This window comes from Podarcis pityusensis, assembly GCF_964106645.2.
Source record: "Podarcis pityusensis genome assembly, chromosome: 3".
Classification (NCBI taxonomy): Eukaryota; Metazoa; Chordata; class Lepidosauria; order Squamata; family Lacertidae; genus Podarcis; species Podarcis pityusensis.
In genome coordinates, this window is record NC_138026.1 from 38,638,278 (window position 1) to 38,653,920 (window position 15,643).

The window sequence follows — 15,643 nt, forward strand, 5'->3', positions numbered from 1 at the left end:
ACACGTTGCTCACCCATTTCTAACCAGTGTATACTAATCCTTCTACTGCAAGGTCGCCCTTCACTCACCCACCCTTGAAGTCATCACCTATAAAAAATAAACCAACACAACTCAGGAACCGGCTGCCCAGTGCATTTCTTTGGCTGAAACTGGCGCGCTGCAGCTGAAGTACTTGGATTCCTGTCGACTCGCAAGTCCCACTGGGGAGGGAGCGGGGCTTCCACCCGACTTAAATCTTCATTTAGTTTAGTTTGAGGCGGAAGGAGAAGGAAGGAGTAGCAGGAATGCAACGTCCAAGTTTGACCAGCCATCATTTCGTCAGACCCTGGAATGTGGCGCCTGGCCTCCCGCGCCTTTCCTCGGAGGGAGAGCGCGCTTCTGCTCGCCGGCACGTGGGCCGGCCGGGCAGCCCGGGATTTTGGGCGGGAAAGGCGGGACAGAGCCTGACGAGAGGAGCTGCGCGAAGCCCGACATTCGTGGAAGTTTGGGGGGGGGGGGGGAAGCCTTCCGAGAGCGCCTCTAGTCATCAGCTCAGCAAAGCACACTGGGCAACCCAGTCAGATGGGCGGGGTACAAATAATAAAAACACTACTACTACTACTACTTGACAGCCCTTCGTGCGATTTTTACAGCCCATTCGGGGAGGGGGTCTTTCCTTCCACAGCAAAGCATTAGAAAAACCGAAAAAGTCTCGTCCTCAAAAAAAAGGTGCCTCACACCGAATCAGTCCGTCTGGTTCAGTACTGCGTCCACTAACTGGCAGCTGCTCTCTGTGGGTTCCGACAGGGGACATTTCCCAGGCCGACCTGGAAATGCTGGGGATTGAATCTGGGTCCTGCAGAACAGATGCTCTGCCGCTGAGCTACGACCCTTCCGCATTGTGAAGCCTCCAGAGGGGCGGCCTGTGCGCGCCGGCGCGCGAGAGAGCGCTGCCGAAGCTGGGTCTTTGACCCGGGTGAAATAAAGCCTAGTTTGGCCCCTGCCCAAAGTATCCCTAGACATAAACAATGTGCCACTGAAAGGAAAGGTTGAAGAGAGAAGAAAGGTTGCCACTGTGTCTCCCTGCTAGAACAATGCAGCTGTCTCCCTGCGAGGGGAAAGTGGTGAGAAAGGAAGAGCCGAAGCGAGTCGAGCGGCGCTTTGGGAACTCCATGGCTTCCTCCCGCTTGTGCCCTAGGATTTATCCCCGTAGAGGCAGCGGGGAAAGTGGACTGTATCCACCCCCTCCTATTTCCACCAACAGGACGCCTAGGCAGGACCCAGCGGCCTGCGGTTAGGCTGCTCCACTGAAGAACCTTTAACGCAGCCGCTCTTCGCTTTCGGGGTAGAAAAGCCATGATTAGGACCGCACGGGAAGAGGGAGCGCCAGCAATTGCCTCGTCGGCCCGTGAAAAAAACCAAAGTGAACAGCTATGCTTTTTGAGAACGCTGCAGAACAGTCATCTACAAGCTCGTCTACGGCCCGTGCCTTCTCTGAAGGTCTAGCTCTCCTGGCTTTTTTCAGACTGCGAGCTGAGGGCTCAGGGATCCATCCATTGACTTGATGGTGGACAAGCATTCCATCAGTTAGGCCTCCACCCAGACACGGGTCTACCGCCTCAGCCCTGGAAAGATGGGAAATGCACGCGTTTATCTTCCTCACACTCCTTAGGCTAAAAACAGAGAAGCGCAAGAGCCCAGCAAAGAGTGTCGCTCCTCACAGCGGCAGATCCATTCCACACCATATAGTTAAGGCACATTCGATGCACGTGTAAGGCGCGTGGCCTCGCCCCCAAAACAATCATGGAAGCGCTTTCAATGTATGGCGCGCATTTGCACTAAATCCCATAGGAGGCGGGGTGTTTATAATCCTCGCAACACTACCCAAAAAATTGAAATAATCCCCTTCCGTGAGACACAGGCGCAACTCATCTTGGCCAAGCTCGTGTCCAGAATCTACCCGGGAAGCGAAAGAATTCTGTATGTTTCTGGTGGCGCAGCGCACACCTTGATGCGCGGGCGCGCGGGCCGAGTCCTGAACCGCAACGTGCATCCAGCTACAGAAAAGGGAAAGTGGGCGAGAAAGGGAAAGAGATCCTGGAAGAAAAAGGATAGGTGGACAGCCAGGCACTCCGAAGCTGTCCCTCAAAGGCTCTGACGCACAGCAGCATCTCACCTCGCGGTGCTGCTGCCCTTTGCCTACCTATAGCCAGTCGCTTTTGAATTATGGTGCTGGAGGAGACTCTTGAGAGTCCCATGGACTGCAAGAAGATCAAACGCATCCATTCTGAAGGAAATCAGCCCTGAGCGCTCACTGGAAGGACAGATCGTGAAGCTGAGGCTCCAATACTTTGGCCACCTCATGAGAAGAGAAGACTCCCTGGAAAAGACCCTGATGCTGGGAAAGATGGAGGGCACAAGGAGAAGGGGACGACAGAGGACGAGATGGTTGGACAGTGTTCTCGAAGCTACCAGCATGAGTTTGACCAAACTGTGGGAGGCAGTGGAAGACAGGAGTGCCTGCCGTGCTCTGGTCCATGGGGTCACGAAGAGTCGGACCCGACTAAACGACTACAAAAGCCAGTCGCGCAGGATGGTGTAGATACGCCTCCCTTGCACCTGGGAGTAACGAGGCCCGTTTACCCCTACCCTGCCCGTGCTTTCTCTCGGTCCCAACGATGCATCAGGCGAGGCTCCTTCTCCCAAGCCAGTGCCCCCCCCACCTTACCTGGGTTTGGAAAGAAGACGGGAAGCGCGGGGCGAGCAGGAAAAAGTGGCCCCGGAGGCTCCGCTGCGCGCCTGCCTCCGCCCCCGCGCAGGTGTGCCTTATTCTGATTCCCAGCCCCTCACCCGAGCGCTGGGCCGCGTCGCAGTACTACAGGCGGCACCAAGGCGAGGAGGCGCAGCATCAAAAAAGACGCCTTTCTTCGCGCCCCCCGCGGCATTCAGGAGCGACCCGTCGGAAGCGCCTGCGAGTCGGGCGGACCCGAGAGACAGGGGTGCAGCGGGCAGGGCGAGACCCGGGAGGGGGAAAGGGGGGAAGAAACGCAAAAAGAGGAGAGCCCGGGCCGAGCAAGCCTCGTCTCCTGGCGCAGACTCCCCGATCCTTCCGACTCCCGCCTGGACATTCAAAGCAACCACGTACGCGCTGCTCGCCGCCGTCGGTCCTTCGCTCCACGCGGGTTAGGGCTCAAGATTATCTCCAGTATTTCTGCTGCTGCATCTGCTGCGCCCACCGCGCTCTGCTGGCCGAGGGAAAGATAAGCCGCCCTTCCGAGATCGAGAGGTCCCAGCTGCCCAGAACTGCCACATCCAGAGAGCTCCCACTCAGGCACCAGAAATGGGCTTCCTTTTTGCCAGGGACCGTTTAGAAGGGCTTCCCTTTAACCCTCCTCTGCGCGGAATTCTGCGTAGGAGGGGAAAAGCGGAGCAAGGTCCATTTGTTGTCCAATAGCCCTCCCTAGTGGCCACTCTTCTTATTACAATCAACAGGAAATCTTGCCATATCCATTCACCTTTCCATCTGGCAATAACGGGTTGCTAACAGCTAGGTTGGGACGGGGGTGTCGCTGTGGTCTAAGCCACAGAGCCTAGGACTTGCCGATCAGAAGGTCGGTGGTTCGAATCCCCGCAATGGGGTGAGCTCCCGTTGCTCAGTCCCTGCTCCTGCCAACCTAGCAGTTCGAAAGCACCTCAAAGTTCAAGTAGATAAATAGGTACCTCTTCGGTGGGAAGGTAAATGGCGTTTCCGTGCGCTGCTCTGGTTTGCCAGAAGTGGCTTAGTCATGCTGGCCACATGACCTGGAAGCTGTACACCGGCTCCCTTGGCCAATAAAGTGAGATGAGCACTGCAACCCCAGAGTCGGCCACGACTGGACCTAATGGTCAGGGGTCCCTTTACCTTTACCTAACAGCTAGGTTTGGGGTGCTGTTGCCTGGTGCAACAGCATCAAAGCCACATTTCCTTCCGCCACCCCCCTCACTACACGGCAAGAACTTAAAGAAAAGTCTCCAAGTTAGCGGGGGTAGAATTGGATGACATTGACACGTACCATAGACTCCTGTGAGGGCATGAACTATCGTGCCAAATCTCATCAGGATGGTTGCAGTACAATGCAGTACACCTACCTTGGCAGCTTTTAGAAGAAGAAGAAGAAGAAGAAGAAGAAGAAGAAGAAGAAGAAGAAGAAGAGTTTGGATTTGATATCCCGCCTTTCACTCCCTTTAAGGAGTCTCAAAGCAGCTAACAATCTCCTTTCCCTTCCTCCCCCACAACAAACACTCTGTGAGGTGAGTGGGGCTGGGAGACTTCAGAGAAGTGTGACTAGCCCAAGGTCACCCAGCAGCTGCATGTGGAGGAGCGGAGACGCAAACCCGGTTCCCCAGATTAGGAGACTACCGCTCTTAACCACTACACCACACTGGCTCTTTTACAGCTTGGGGGTGGGTAAAAAAACACAATATAGGTTGTCACACTATATTCCTAACTATATTACTGAGGGCATCGACTTAGTAGAATGATGTTTTTGTTTGGAACAGATTGGAGCCCCTAAGGCAGTTGGTGTCTTGTGTGCCTCTTTCCGGCAACTCCTGCAGCCAAGCTGGTGCCAAATGTATAATTCTGCTTTCCTTTGGACCACATTGGCAAGGCCAAGGGGGTGGGATGGGTCTCATTGTCTGCTTTGACTTCACCTCCAGAAGTGCACTCCATTGTCTCTTGAGACAGATGGATGCCAACAAGCTACTGATTCAAGAGCCTGTGCTCCAGGGGACCCCCCCCCCCAAAAAAATATATTGCCTACCTCATTATTCCCAACAGCCTAGATATCTATTTGCAAGGCAACCTGAGTTATTTCGTTGACCTGGATTCTATCAGATCATATATCCATCATGGGGACTTAGACTGTCCCAACGTCGGAACCTTCTGAGCTTGCTCCAACAATTTTGAGCTTACCCAAAGACCTTGTATTAATTAGGGGTCAGCAAACTTTTTCAGCAGGGAGCCGGTCCAATGTCCCTCACACCTTGGGGGGGGGGGCGGATTATATTTTTTTTGGGGGGGGGAATGAACGAATTCCTATGCCCCACAAATAACCCAGAGATGCATTTTAAATAAAAGAGCACATTCTACTCATGTAAAAACGCGCATCCGTGGGCCGGATTTAGAAGGTGATTGGGCCGGATCTGGCCCCTGGGCCTTAGTTTGTCTACCCATGAATTAGCCCATGGACCCACCAAGCCTCCCTGTTTGGCTGTCAACTGATTGGTGGTGCCTGCAAAGCCCTGTGGGAAATGACTTCACAAGACTTGACCATCACCTGATTGTCAATCGTTGCAAAGCCCTTTGCAAAGCACTCTGCAGACTACCTGGCTGCTCTGTAGTCATTCCTATACTTGCCATTGCTATGATTTACCAACACCATGCTTTATGGGTGGTTCGCACAACTATTCTCCCCACCCACCCAAGTCAACCCAAGAAAATTACTTCAGTGCATTTCTGTGTGCTGAACCAGTCTTCAGAATGCTTAAAATACCTTGTCTAGATCACTGTGCAATGTGTCACAATCTGAAGATACATTGATAACCATGGGTGGACACACGTAGATCTGCATTGCACAACCACGCACAGGCCTTTAGCCTGAAATAAACCAGCATGTTAATCCCAAAGCATTGATGGTTGCTTTGGACATTAGTTGGGAGAAGGAAGCAGCACTCTTAAGTGAGGAAAGAGCTCCAGAAAGAAAGAAAAGACTGTGATAGTCTGACTACATTTCAGAAGTCTTAAAGCACAGGGATCTAGGTACCTTCTCAAACATGTGTTTCTGATATGCAGCATTTGAATGGATTTTCCCTGGCTATTAAAAGAACAAATGAATGAACCATATTGTCATGCTTGCCTAAGATCTACACCACACTGTTTCACAAGAGGCATGTTCAGGGGGAAAGTTAATATGATTTATAAATGACTCACAAGCACTCCAAACTTCAATTTTTTTTACTTTCATGATAAGGAAAAATCACAACTTTTTAGCTGCTTATGTTTCTCTGTAAAACACTGCATACATTGGCAGTGCTAAGTAAACATTGATATGTACCTAATACAAAAAAATTATTTCAGAGGACTTTGTTTAGACTTTCAATTGGGTCTGTCCCAAGTAGGTAGCATCAACTAAACCCATCAGTCAGCAAAGCCCTCACCTGAGTATAGCTGCCTTGTTGCATGAGTAAAAGTGAGGAACAGAAACTTCTGAATGTGCTGTGTATTTTACCAGGCTGTTACTGTGTGTTTGCTGTTAATCCCAAACTCGGCCTTTCTATGTATGTTCTAGGAGCCCATCATTATCCTGGGTCCCATTCTTTTCATTTCCCACATCCTTTAGCCACTTGACCAGGTAAACCCACCTGTGGCTATTTTAGCACAATCAAATGTGCAACGAAGGCTATTTGTAGCAAAACGTTGGTTTTTTGCATTTAATATGCTGAAATTCTAGTCTAATGAAACATATTTGACGTTACTGAAAACTATTTTGTTCTGTTTACTGTGTGCCTACGTGCTGAGTACACAATGTGCTATTCAGAAGGCATTCCTGAAATGCGCAAACATTTACCAGCATATTCTGGTCTGCCTGAATCTTGGATAATGATGTTAGTTTGCAATCTTAATCCACCTATGCAGAAGTCATTTGCTTAAACTCTATGCGTCTTACTTCCAAATAAATGCATTTATAAAGTATTGTAAGATTCTCTAGGAAGGAACATGTGGCTCCAACATTTTTCTTCTTATTCAGTAAACAAGACAGGCGGAGAACTTTTATCTAGATGTAACATCTAACATATCCACATGCTTAATTTTCTATTTTGATAAACTTAAAAGAATGTTTTTCTTCACGGAGGAAAAAGCCTCTGGAATTGAATCCAGCGAAAGATAGTTATTCTCACAGCATCTTTTCCAATGTTTCTTAAAAACTTTTTTTCAGGGTGACATGTGCAAGTTGGCCGTGTAGCTTGGAACCACGGGTATTTTCTCATCTGTCAGGCCTGAGCAATGTGTGATCTCCCCTATGGAGCGGAATGTAGCCAGGGGCAGTGTCCAGCAGCTGATCAGGCGCTCGATAAGCCTTCTGTTTGTGATTCCTGCCTGGAACGACAAAAACAGGGGTGGGGGCAGGATTGTTCCTGGCAGGCCACCGTCCATGATGAGTGGAGTGTTTGGCTTGGCAGGCCAACATATAGGCATGCCGATTAGGAATATTCACACCGACACAAATTGTGTGCCTTCTCATAGTGGAATACCAGGGGAGGCTGGTCTCCTAGAGAGCAAACAGAGCACTGCTGCACCTCAGTTTCCCCACAGCCAGCTCCCACTGGCCTGCCTTCTTGCAAGATGCCCAGAGAGTGGCAGTGACTGTCAGCTCCTTCCTCCTCCTCATTGTCTTTATAGAACTCAACAATGAGGAAGATGGGGACAAAAGTAAAATTAGCTGAATCTACCTGCCATTGTCTTTGGCTTTAAACTTACTACTGCTTTCCTTGTCTTCCACCCTACCAGTCCCAGTCTGGTGGGAAGTGTCCTCCTGATCGTGGTTTTTCCTCCCCCCTGATCCAAGTTTACTATGATTTTGTAGGTGATGTCCTGGAAAGGTGTAGCATGTTATGTGATCACAAACTTTTTATCACTCTACGTATCCCAGACAAGGAGAGAAGCCCACCTTTTCCATGGCTGCCATGTTCAGGTCTTTTTATTTGACAATATATAAATTCCTTCCAGACACTTCCTTGCAATACAAAAAAAGGAATGAAACAAACTATGCTTTTTGGTGCTTTTTTTTAGCAGCTTAAAAAAGCAAGCAGGACAACTGCATCATGGGCCATTTAGATATTTACATTTTATTCCTATAAGGCAGGGGTAGCCAACTCCCAAGAGACTGTGATCTACTTGCAGAGTTAAAAACTGACAGTGATTTACCCCCTTTTTGTGGGTTCAGGTCAAAGTTGTTGAGCTTCTTTTTATGGGCTGCAGGGCTAAAATGTTTAGCTTTTTTTAGGGGAGCCAAAGTTATTGGGCTTCTTTGGAGGGAGCCAGTGATCTACCACAGACGTCCAGTGATCTACCGGTAGATCACGATCTACCTGTTGGACGTGCCTGCTATAAGGTGTCAGCACTCTTTACCCTATTTGCATAAAATAACCAATGCGAATTGATGATGATGATGTATTACTTATGTCCCACCCATCTGATTGAGTTGCCTTAACCACTCTGGGTGACTTCCAATGGAATACAAAAGCATAATGAAACATCAGACATTAAAAACTTCCAGATAGAGGGCTGCCTTCTGGTCTCCTGAATGTCATATAGCTGTTTGTCTCTTTGACATCTGATGGGAGAGTGTTCCACAGGGAGGGTGCCACTGCCGAAAAGGCCCTCTGCCTGGTTCCCTGTAGCTTTGTTTCTCACAGTGAGGGAACTGCCAGAAGGCCCTCAGCGCTGGATCTCAGTGCCCGGGCTGAACGATGGGGGTGGAGATGCTCCTTCAGATATACATGCTGAATAATGAAGTTCAAACTTCCAGCATTAGCCTAATCTTTTAAACAGGATGCTGGAACACTAACAGACTAACAGTCAAGGGGGTGGTAGATGTTCTCTCTTCTTTTTCTTTTAAAGTGGAAAGTTATTTCCCTTAGTGACAATTTATTATACCATTCTGGCTTTTTAATCTGATCTTTCCTTTACATAATGCTCTGAAAGGAATACGCCAATGTACTAATAAATAAAAAGCCTGGGAAACAAAACATGGCAAAACGGTTCCACTAATAGAAAAGACAATGTTCATGAATACTTACTTGTCTGTAGGTGAACATTTTTTTTCATGTAATTAAATAACTTGCATTGACTCTGACTTACCTTTCTGAATCTTCTAAAATGAACACAATGGTTTAGGAAAATAGGCTTAAATTTTAAAGTTGGATGTATGTGTCAATGAAACACGCAGTTAACACTTAATTAACTTCGCAGCATGCCCAGAATGAAAAATGTATGAAAATCTATATAAAGCTCTTTTACAAAATCAGTTTGCCTAGAAGGTTTGCCAGTTACTTCAGACTTTGGCTTCAATCCTTTACTCACTTACCTAGAACCAAGTCCGATTCAACTCAGTGGTGCTTCCTTACTTATTCAGTGCAATTACCTTAGGAATTTGTTCTCCGTCATTTAGCTACCTATAGTTGGAAAGTCATTTTGGATAAACACACTGGACCTGAGCTGCATTTAGGGCCGTGCAAGTGGTTTCCCCAAACACGGCACTGAGTGAAGGGGGCACAAAATTGAGAAGATCCATCATTGGGCAGGGTACAAATAAGCAATCTATTATTATTATTATTATTATTATTATTTCAGCCCTCTGGAGCTGCTAGGGGTGCATGTGCAGAGACGGTTTTAGGGTAGTGCATCCGGTTCGGCCGCATTGGGTGCTGCGCTGCAGGGGGTGCCACAAAAATGCTGTAGAACAAAGCAAGAGAGGCAGGGGGCATATAATTTTAGCATTGTGCTGGGCACTGTTAAAATGTGAGAGCACCATGGGCGGAGGGTGGAGTTCCATTGCCCAAGCAGAAGCTATTTCCCTCACACAATTTCACTGAATGCAACCCATGCTATTTTCCCACTGAAGCTGAACAGAACATCATAGATGCAGATCCTGGTTTGCTCTCCTTCTCCCCCCCCCCACCCCCCCCGCCACCTCCCAGTTAAGGAAGACCAGCAACTTGCTCTGCATTAAATTATGTTTAAGTTTGGAACCGCCTGGAGAATGGGTTCATCAACACGGCATGCTGCCTAGAGAACCTCCGTTATCGTAGTGCCGACATTCACGCACATGCTCTAGCTAACGTGTCCTTGGTTTTCCAAAATGGTTCCTGTCAATAGTGCGATGCTGCTACCCCTGCCTTCACCACCATGAAATGTAATCTGTGGTGCGTCTGGATGGGTTGTGGTCTCTAGCCAAGGAAAGAGATGGTGGAGGGATCCAGGCTGGGGGGAATCTTGAACAGAGGTCTGGGGGACAAATCATATCACCCCAAAGTAGCTAAGCGGGTCAACGCAAAAGGGAAGGCCAAAGGGGCTCAACTCCCCTTTCCTGTAATTTGAGAACTGCAGCAGCTGCTGCTGCTTTGGGGGGGGGGGGGGGGACAAGATACAGTGGTACCTCGAGTTACAAACACCTCAGATTACAAACACTTTGGGTTACAGACTCCGCTAACCCGGAAGTAGTACATTGGGTTAAGAAATTTACCTCAGGATGAGAACAGAAATCATGCAGTGGCAGCACGGGAGGCCCCATTAGCTAAAGTGGTGCTTCAGGTTAAGAACAGTTTCAGGTTAAGAACGGACCTCCAGAACGAATTACCGGTAAGTTTGTAACCAGAGGTACCACTGTATATCATTTAAGTACCTTTGCGTTTTATGTCAAGAACTCAGGCCAAGCCACCTGGTTCTCCCACCCTGCTGACAGGCCAGTTACAGCAGCATAAAGCCCCTATATCCCTAACATCAACACTGGGGAGTATCTCAAGATATACAGCTGCTGGTGGCTTCAAAATCCAAAAGCTCCCCAACCAGCACATTTGGAGCACAGGATGGCATTCTAAGGATGGCTGCTGCCCGGTGAATGGAAGAGTGTGAACTTAGCACACAATAGGGGAGAGCTTTTTATTAATTTAGACACCCAAATATGGCATGAAAGCTTCTAAGCTTACATGCTCGCTGCTGCAACCCTGGCTTTGCTACGTTATTATAGCACCGTGTAAATTTAGGTTCATGATGTCACATTTTTGAAGCCACAAGGGACCTTTCAAATTGGCCAACGGGCTGAGCTATGCAGGAGCCAGGGAGAGTTGTGGAGCAGTTCCTTCATCAAAAGCATTAACTTCCCGTTGAGCTAGATTGTATCTTTTATAAAGATAAGAACATCCGTACTATGGAGATGAGATGACTTCAAACAATCTTTTGCAGTGTGTCCAATTCATGACATTAAATGAGAGAGAGCACTGAGAAAAATGACAGCCGCCAGCAGGGCTCCTCCAGTACTCATTTTTTCCATTGAGCACAGATCAGTAAAATATTTTAGTCATGCATTTCCATTTATAAATAAAACAGCTATAGATAAGATGAAATACAAGGTCAATCTTTCCATTTAAAAAAGAGCAACATTTCCAATGCTTAAATTATAACAGGAGGGGCAGAAATCACAACATGAGTCAACTTGACAGGGAAGCATTAGGGAGTTTTAAACAGTTTTGAAAATGAACTTAAATTGGAATGGATCCAGAGTGTCTGTTTCATGAACAGAGGGACTCCTTCAATATGTATAAGCTCCTGCTGGACAATGGCGAGGGGTAGAAAATTAGCTGTTCCTATTCAGCCTTCACATTACCTCCTACACTGATCTGGAGAGTCTTGCAACCCCCTGGAGCCGCTTTTGGGGATGCACACTGACCTGCTGGAGAAGCTCATTCCCCATCTTCCTCCAGTGGGAGCATCTCATAAATAAAGTTCCACTATAGAAACTCTGTATCTAAGCAATGGCATAGCGTGAGGGAGTCTACAGGGTGGTTGCCCTGGTGCAAAATTGTTAGGGGCAAAAAAATTCAACACCCAGTGCTGCCTCAATACAGCTGTGCGCTTCTGTTGCTGGGCTCCGTTGAAAACAGTTTCTCCATGCAAACCAGGAAGTGACCTCTCCAAACAACGGATCAACTATCTCCGCAGCTGTGATCTCCTGGGTCACGCAGGTGCAGTTAGGCAGCTGAATGCACATGCGTACTCCATCTCTCATGTCCTGTTCCAAGCACTATACCACACTGGAACCACCATTTTGTTTTTGGAAGTTGTGTTTTTAAAAAGTCACATGCCTTGACTGCTGCTCTTTCTCAGTTTCATACCCTAGAAAAAGTTTGGATTTTCTGAGGCAGGACATGGGAATGAAACACTGCTGTTGCTGTGACAGAAGAATTAGAAGAAGTCGTCCAATTTTTCACCCTGTGGATTTCAGTATCAAACTGGATTTATGGGCTAGGATCCAAAGAACTATGAAACTAGTATGATGAGTCCAAATTGACTTTAAATTTGCTTTTCTCAAAACCTTAACCCCCTCCCCCTGCCACACGGCAAATGGACTTCTGAAACTGACGTGAGTTTCAAAAACAGACAATAATGTGACATATGGGGAGGCACAAAAAAGGAAAACATTTTACTGGGCCTTTGTATGAACCTAAGTAGTTCTTTGGATACCGCCCACAACATTCCGAAACTATATATAGCTTTTGTAACATCTGCCTTTTGAGTCACACCTACGTGGATTAGTTGCGGCTATGCAGTGTATGCTCCATTTTCTAATGTGCTCCTAATTATTATGCTTTTTAAAAAGAGTTTCTTAGCTCATTGCACGGAGAGTGACAACTGCTAACAACACGCCAGTCTGTAGTCTGTGCAGAAGCAGGGGTGGGGAACTGCAGGTGCTGTTGGACTGCAACTCTCCTCAGCCCTAGCCAGCATGGCTGATGGTCAGGGGTGATGGAAGTTGTAATCCAACAGGATCTGGCTGTAATCTTACAGGTTCTCCATCCTAAAGCTCAACGGCTGAAAGAAAGCCCAGAAGGAAAAGAGAATATGTCACAGACATGCATTGCAAATCCTTCTAGCTACAGCACTTTTCAGAAGAATTTTAAGTGCCTGCTTAAGATGGCCTTTGGCGGAAAGTCTTCGAATTAGATGAAATCTTATTATTTTGCTGATACTGGTCTTTGTCCCCCGTGACATGCTTGCAGAGAAGCTGGTGAAATGTGGTCTGGATGAGGTAACCGTTAGGATTGAGGGGTCTTAGTAGACCACAAGTTTAACATGAGTCAATAGTGTGATGCAGCAGCAAAAAAAAGCTAATGCTATTCTAGGCTGCATCAACAAAAGTATAGTGTCCTGATCAAGGGAAGCAGCAGTACTGCTCTATTCTGCCTTGGTCAGACCACACCTGGAATACCGTGTCCTATTTGGGTGCCACAATTTAAGGATTTTGCCAAGCTGGAGCACGTGCAGAGGAGGATAACCAAGAGTCTGGAAACCAAGTTTTATGAGGAATGGTTGAGGGAGTTGGATATTTTTAGCCTGGAAAATAGGAGACCAAGATATGATAGCCATCTTCAAACATCTCAAGGGCTGTCACATGGAGCAAGCTTGTTTTCTCCTGCTCCGGAGGATAGGATTCGATCCAATGGCTTCAAGTTACAAGAAAGGAGATTTCGACAGGAAGAACTTTCTGACAGAGCTGTTCAACAGTGAAATGGGCTCCCGCGGGAGATTATGGAGCCTTCTTCCTTGGAGGTTTTTAAGCAAAGGTTGGATGGCCATTTGTCATGGATGCTTTAGTTCAGATTCCTGCTTTGCAGACAATTGGATTAGACGACTCTCTGGGTCCCTTCAACTTTACATTCTAGGATTTGTGATCCACTGAGTCTTTGGGGTGGGACAGGCCACACATCTAAATAGCATAAATAGTGCTAGTGACACCATTTACTCTTTTGTGCAACCTCTACTTATTCCATACTGAGATATATATTTTTTGTAATGGGAGGGGCATTTTCCACTTCACTTAATATGCTAAGTACACAGTTTTCTCTCTTTTCCCATCACACTTAAGCTAAAGCTGTATTTCTATAGCTTTCACAGTGCAAGAGTTCTTATGTATTTGTGTAAGAACGCAGTCTGTTATACAAGTAAAACTGGATGTACATACCTTAACTCACAACTGCTTGGCATCCATAAAGTTTAAATGACCATGACTTTTGTCTGAGTGAGTTAGCTATACCCATAGATGTTCCACCCATAATTCTTTACTCCTCTATTTCCAACTTCAAACACCCATGCTCCCCATAAAAAAAAAATCTCTCTGATCACCTTACACATAATCTCTGAACAACCTTGATCTTATTTCACATAAAGAACACGTTCTTACCTGTTTCTTCCTTGTCATCTGGTTTTTGTGTCCTCCAAACATGTTGAGGTTTTAACACACACGGAGATCTGACCTGACTTGATGTGCTGGCAGATTTGCTCCATCAGCAAAAATAAATAAATAAAATAAAAAAATCCACCAGTGGAATTCCAAAGCTGTGAATATTCAAAACCATATTGCTAAACAAGTATTTTTGAACCAAAAACAAAATTCCAGGCATCGTAGAGACAAGACAGCACAGCATCTTGTGATGAGATAGTCAAAAGATAACACTTTTCTGAAGAATCAGACAGACCATGGAACTTGAAGAAAGGGAAAACTCAGGTCAGCTCAAACTCTTTTTCCATCTAGTTTCCTAATTTGATTTAAGCAGGTGGTACCCTAACAAGCAATAATAGTCATTTGTGCTGCAACATATTTGCCTGCAATGCCATTCTAGTGTTGCTTCAACGTCTCAATTTTAAAAGGTGCACTTTTTATGGTTTAGTCTGATCCACTGCATTCAATGAACTGGGCAGTGCAATCCTATGAATATTTCTACAGAATTAAATCCCGCTGTGCCCAGTGGAGTTTACCTCCAGGTAAGTGTGCAGAAGAATGTCACCTTAACCCTAACTTACTCACATGAGGAAAGGATAAATGTATTGGGGGAATTTAGTGAAAAAACAAAGGGCCCACCCACACTTTCGTTTGACCCAGGTCATCATCATATTCTGTGTCAATCTCTTATGCCAGGTCCGAGAGCTTTCCCCCTCACACTTCTTGCTCCAGTTAAAACCTGATGTTTACCACTGAATTGGGTTTGACGAGATCCCCGCTTCCTAAACTGCTGTGAAAATACGATTCCTCATACTTTCCCTCGAACTGTGTTTGGAGGCCATTTGATCTCACCTCCTTTATTTGCTGCCTACCCCTCAAGGATCATTTCCAGTTTCTGAGCATTGCACTTCCAGTTCTCAGCATGGCTGACCTGACCCGCATTCTTGCAGGTTCCATCTTTTTTTCTAAATCCCCTCTAGTTTAGTGCGCACATGAAATTATTGATCGTATGATATATGCACAAAACACACCTGCCCATCTTCCCAATTTGCTGACTCTCTGCCATGGGTGGGTGGAGCTGAAGTTGGAGACAACACCAAAAGCAGACTACTTGCTTACAAGAAGAATGACCTGGAAAACATGGGGTTTCAGGGGTTTCTCTCAGAGTAAAACCCAAGGCAAAAATCACCCGGTCCCAGACCAAACTGAAAACAAGGCAAGGAGATGCGGACTTAAGTGGGTGGAACCCAAGAGGCTTCTTGAAAAATTGGTGATTTTGAATTTCACTTGTTATTTTCGTTAGTGTTATGCAAAGGCATACTAATGTCACAAGCAGACAGAGACAGAAGTACTTTCCTGTTATCAGACCAGAACCTGTTGCCAACCAGTTTTGGCTGGTCCTGAATTCTAGTATTATGAGAGGGGCAGAAAAACACCTATCCGCATTGGGCTACCAGTTAAAAAGCTGGTGGCCTTTGCTATAGAGACCACCATGGACAAAGATGGCTCCTAAGCTGCATAACTGTTCCTTCAGTTGATATGTACAAGAATATTTGCTCCATTTATTGCTTTAGGCCCTAATTCAGGCCTTCATTTTCCCCCATTCCATATTAGGAAATCTAAAA

At 46.7% G+C, this 15,643-nt stretch overlaps 1 protein-coding gene across 2 annotated transcripts in view; it reads right to left on the reverse strand.

Annotated features, from left to right (window-relative positions):
* COL12A1 (collagen type XII alpha 1 chain) overlaps positions 1–3,317 on the reverse strand; it is a 130,761-nt gene extending 127,444 nt beyond the window's left edge. The window contains exon 1 of one of the 2 annotated variants that reach the window (XM_080997877.1): positions 3,125–3,316. The gene's annotated coding sequence lies outside the window, so the exon portion shown is untranslated. Of the gene's footprint in view, positions 1–3,124 lie in introns of both variants that reach the window. The other variant, XM_080997874.1, reaches the window with a different exon arrangement.
* Between the last annotated feature and the right edge of the window lie 12,326 nt (positions 3,318–15,643).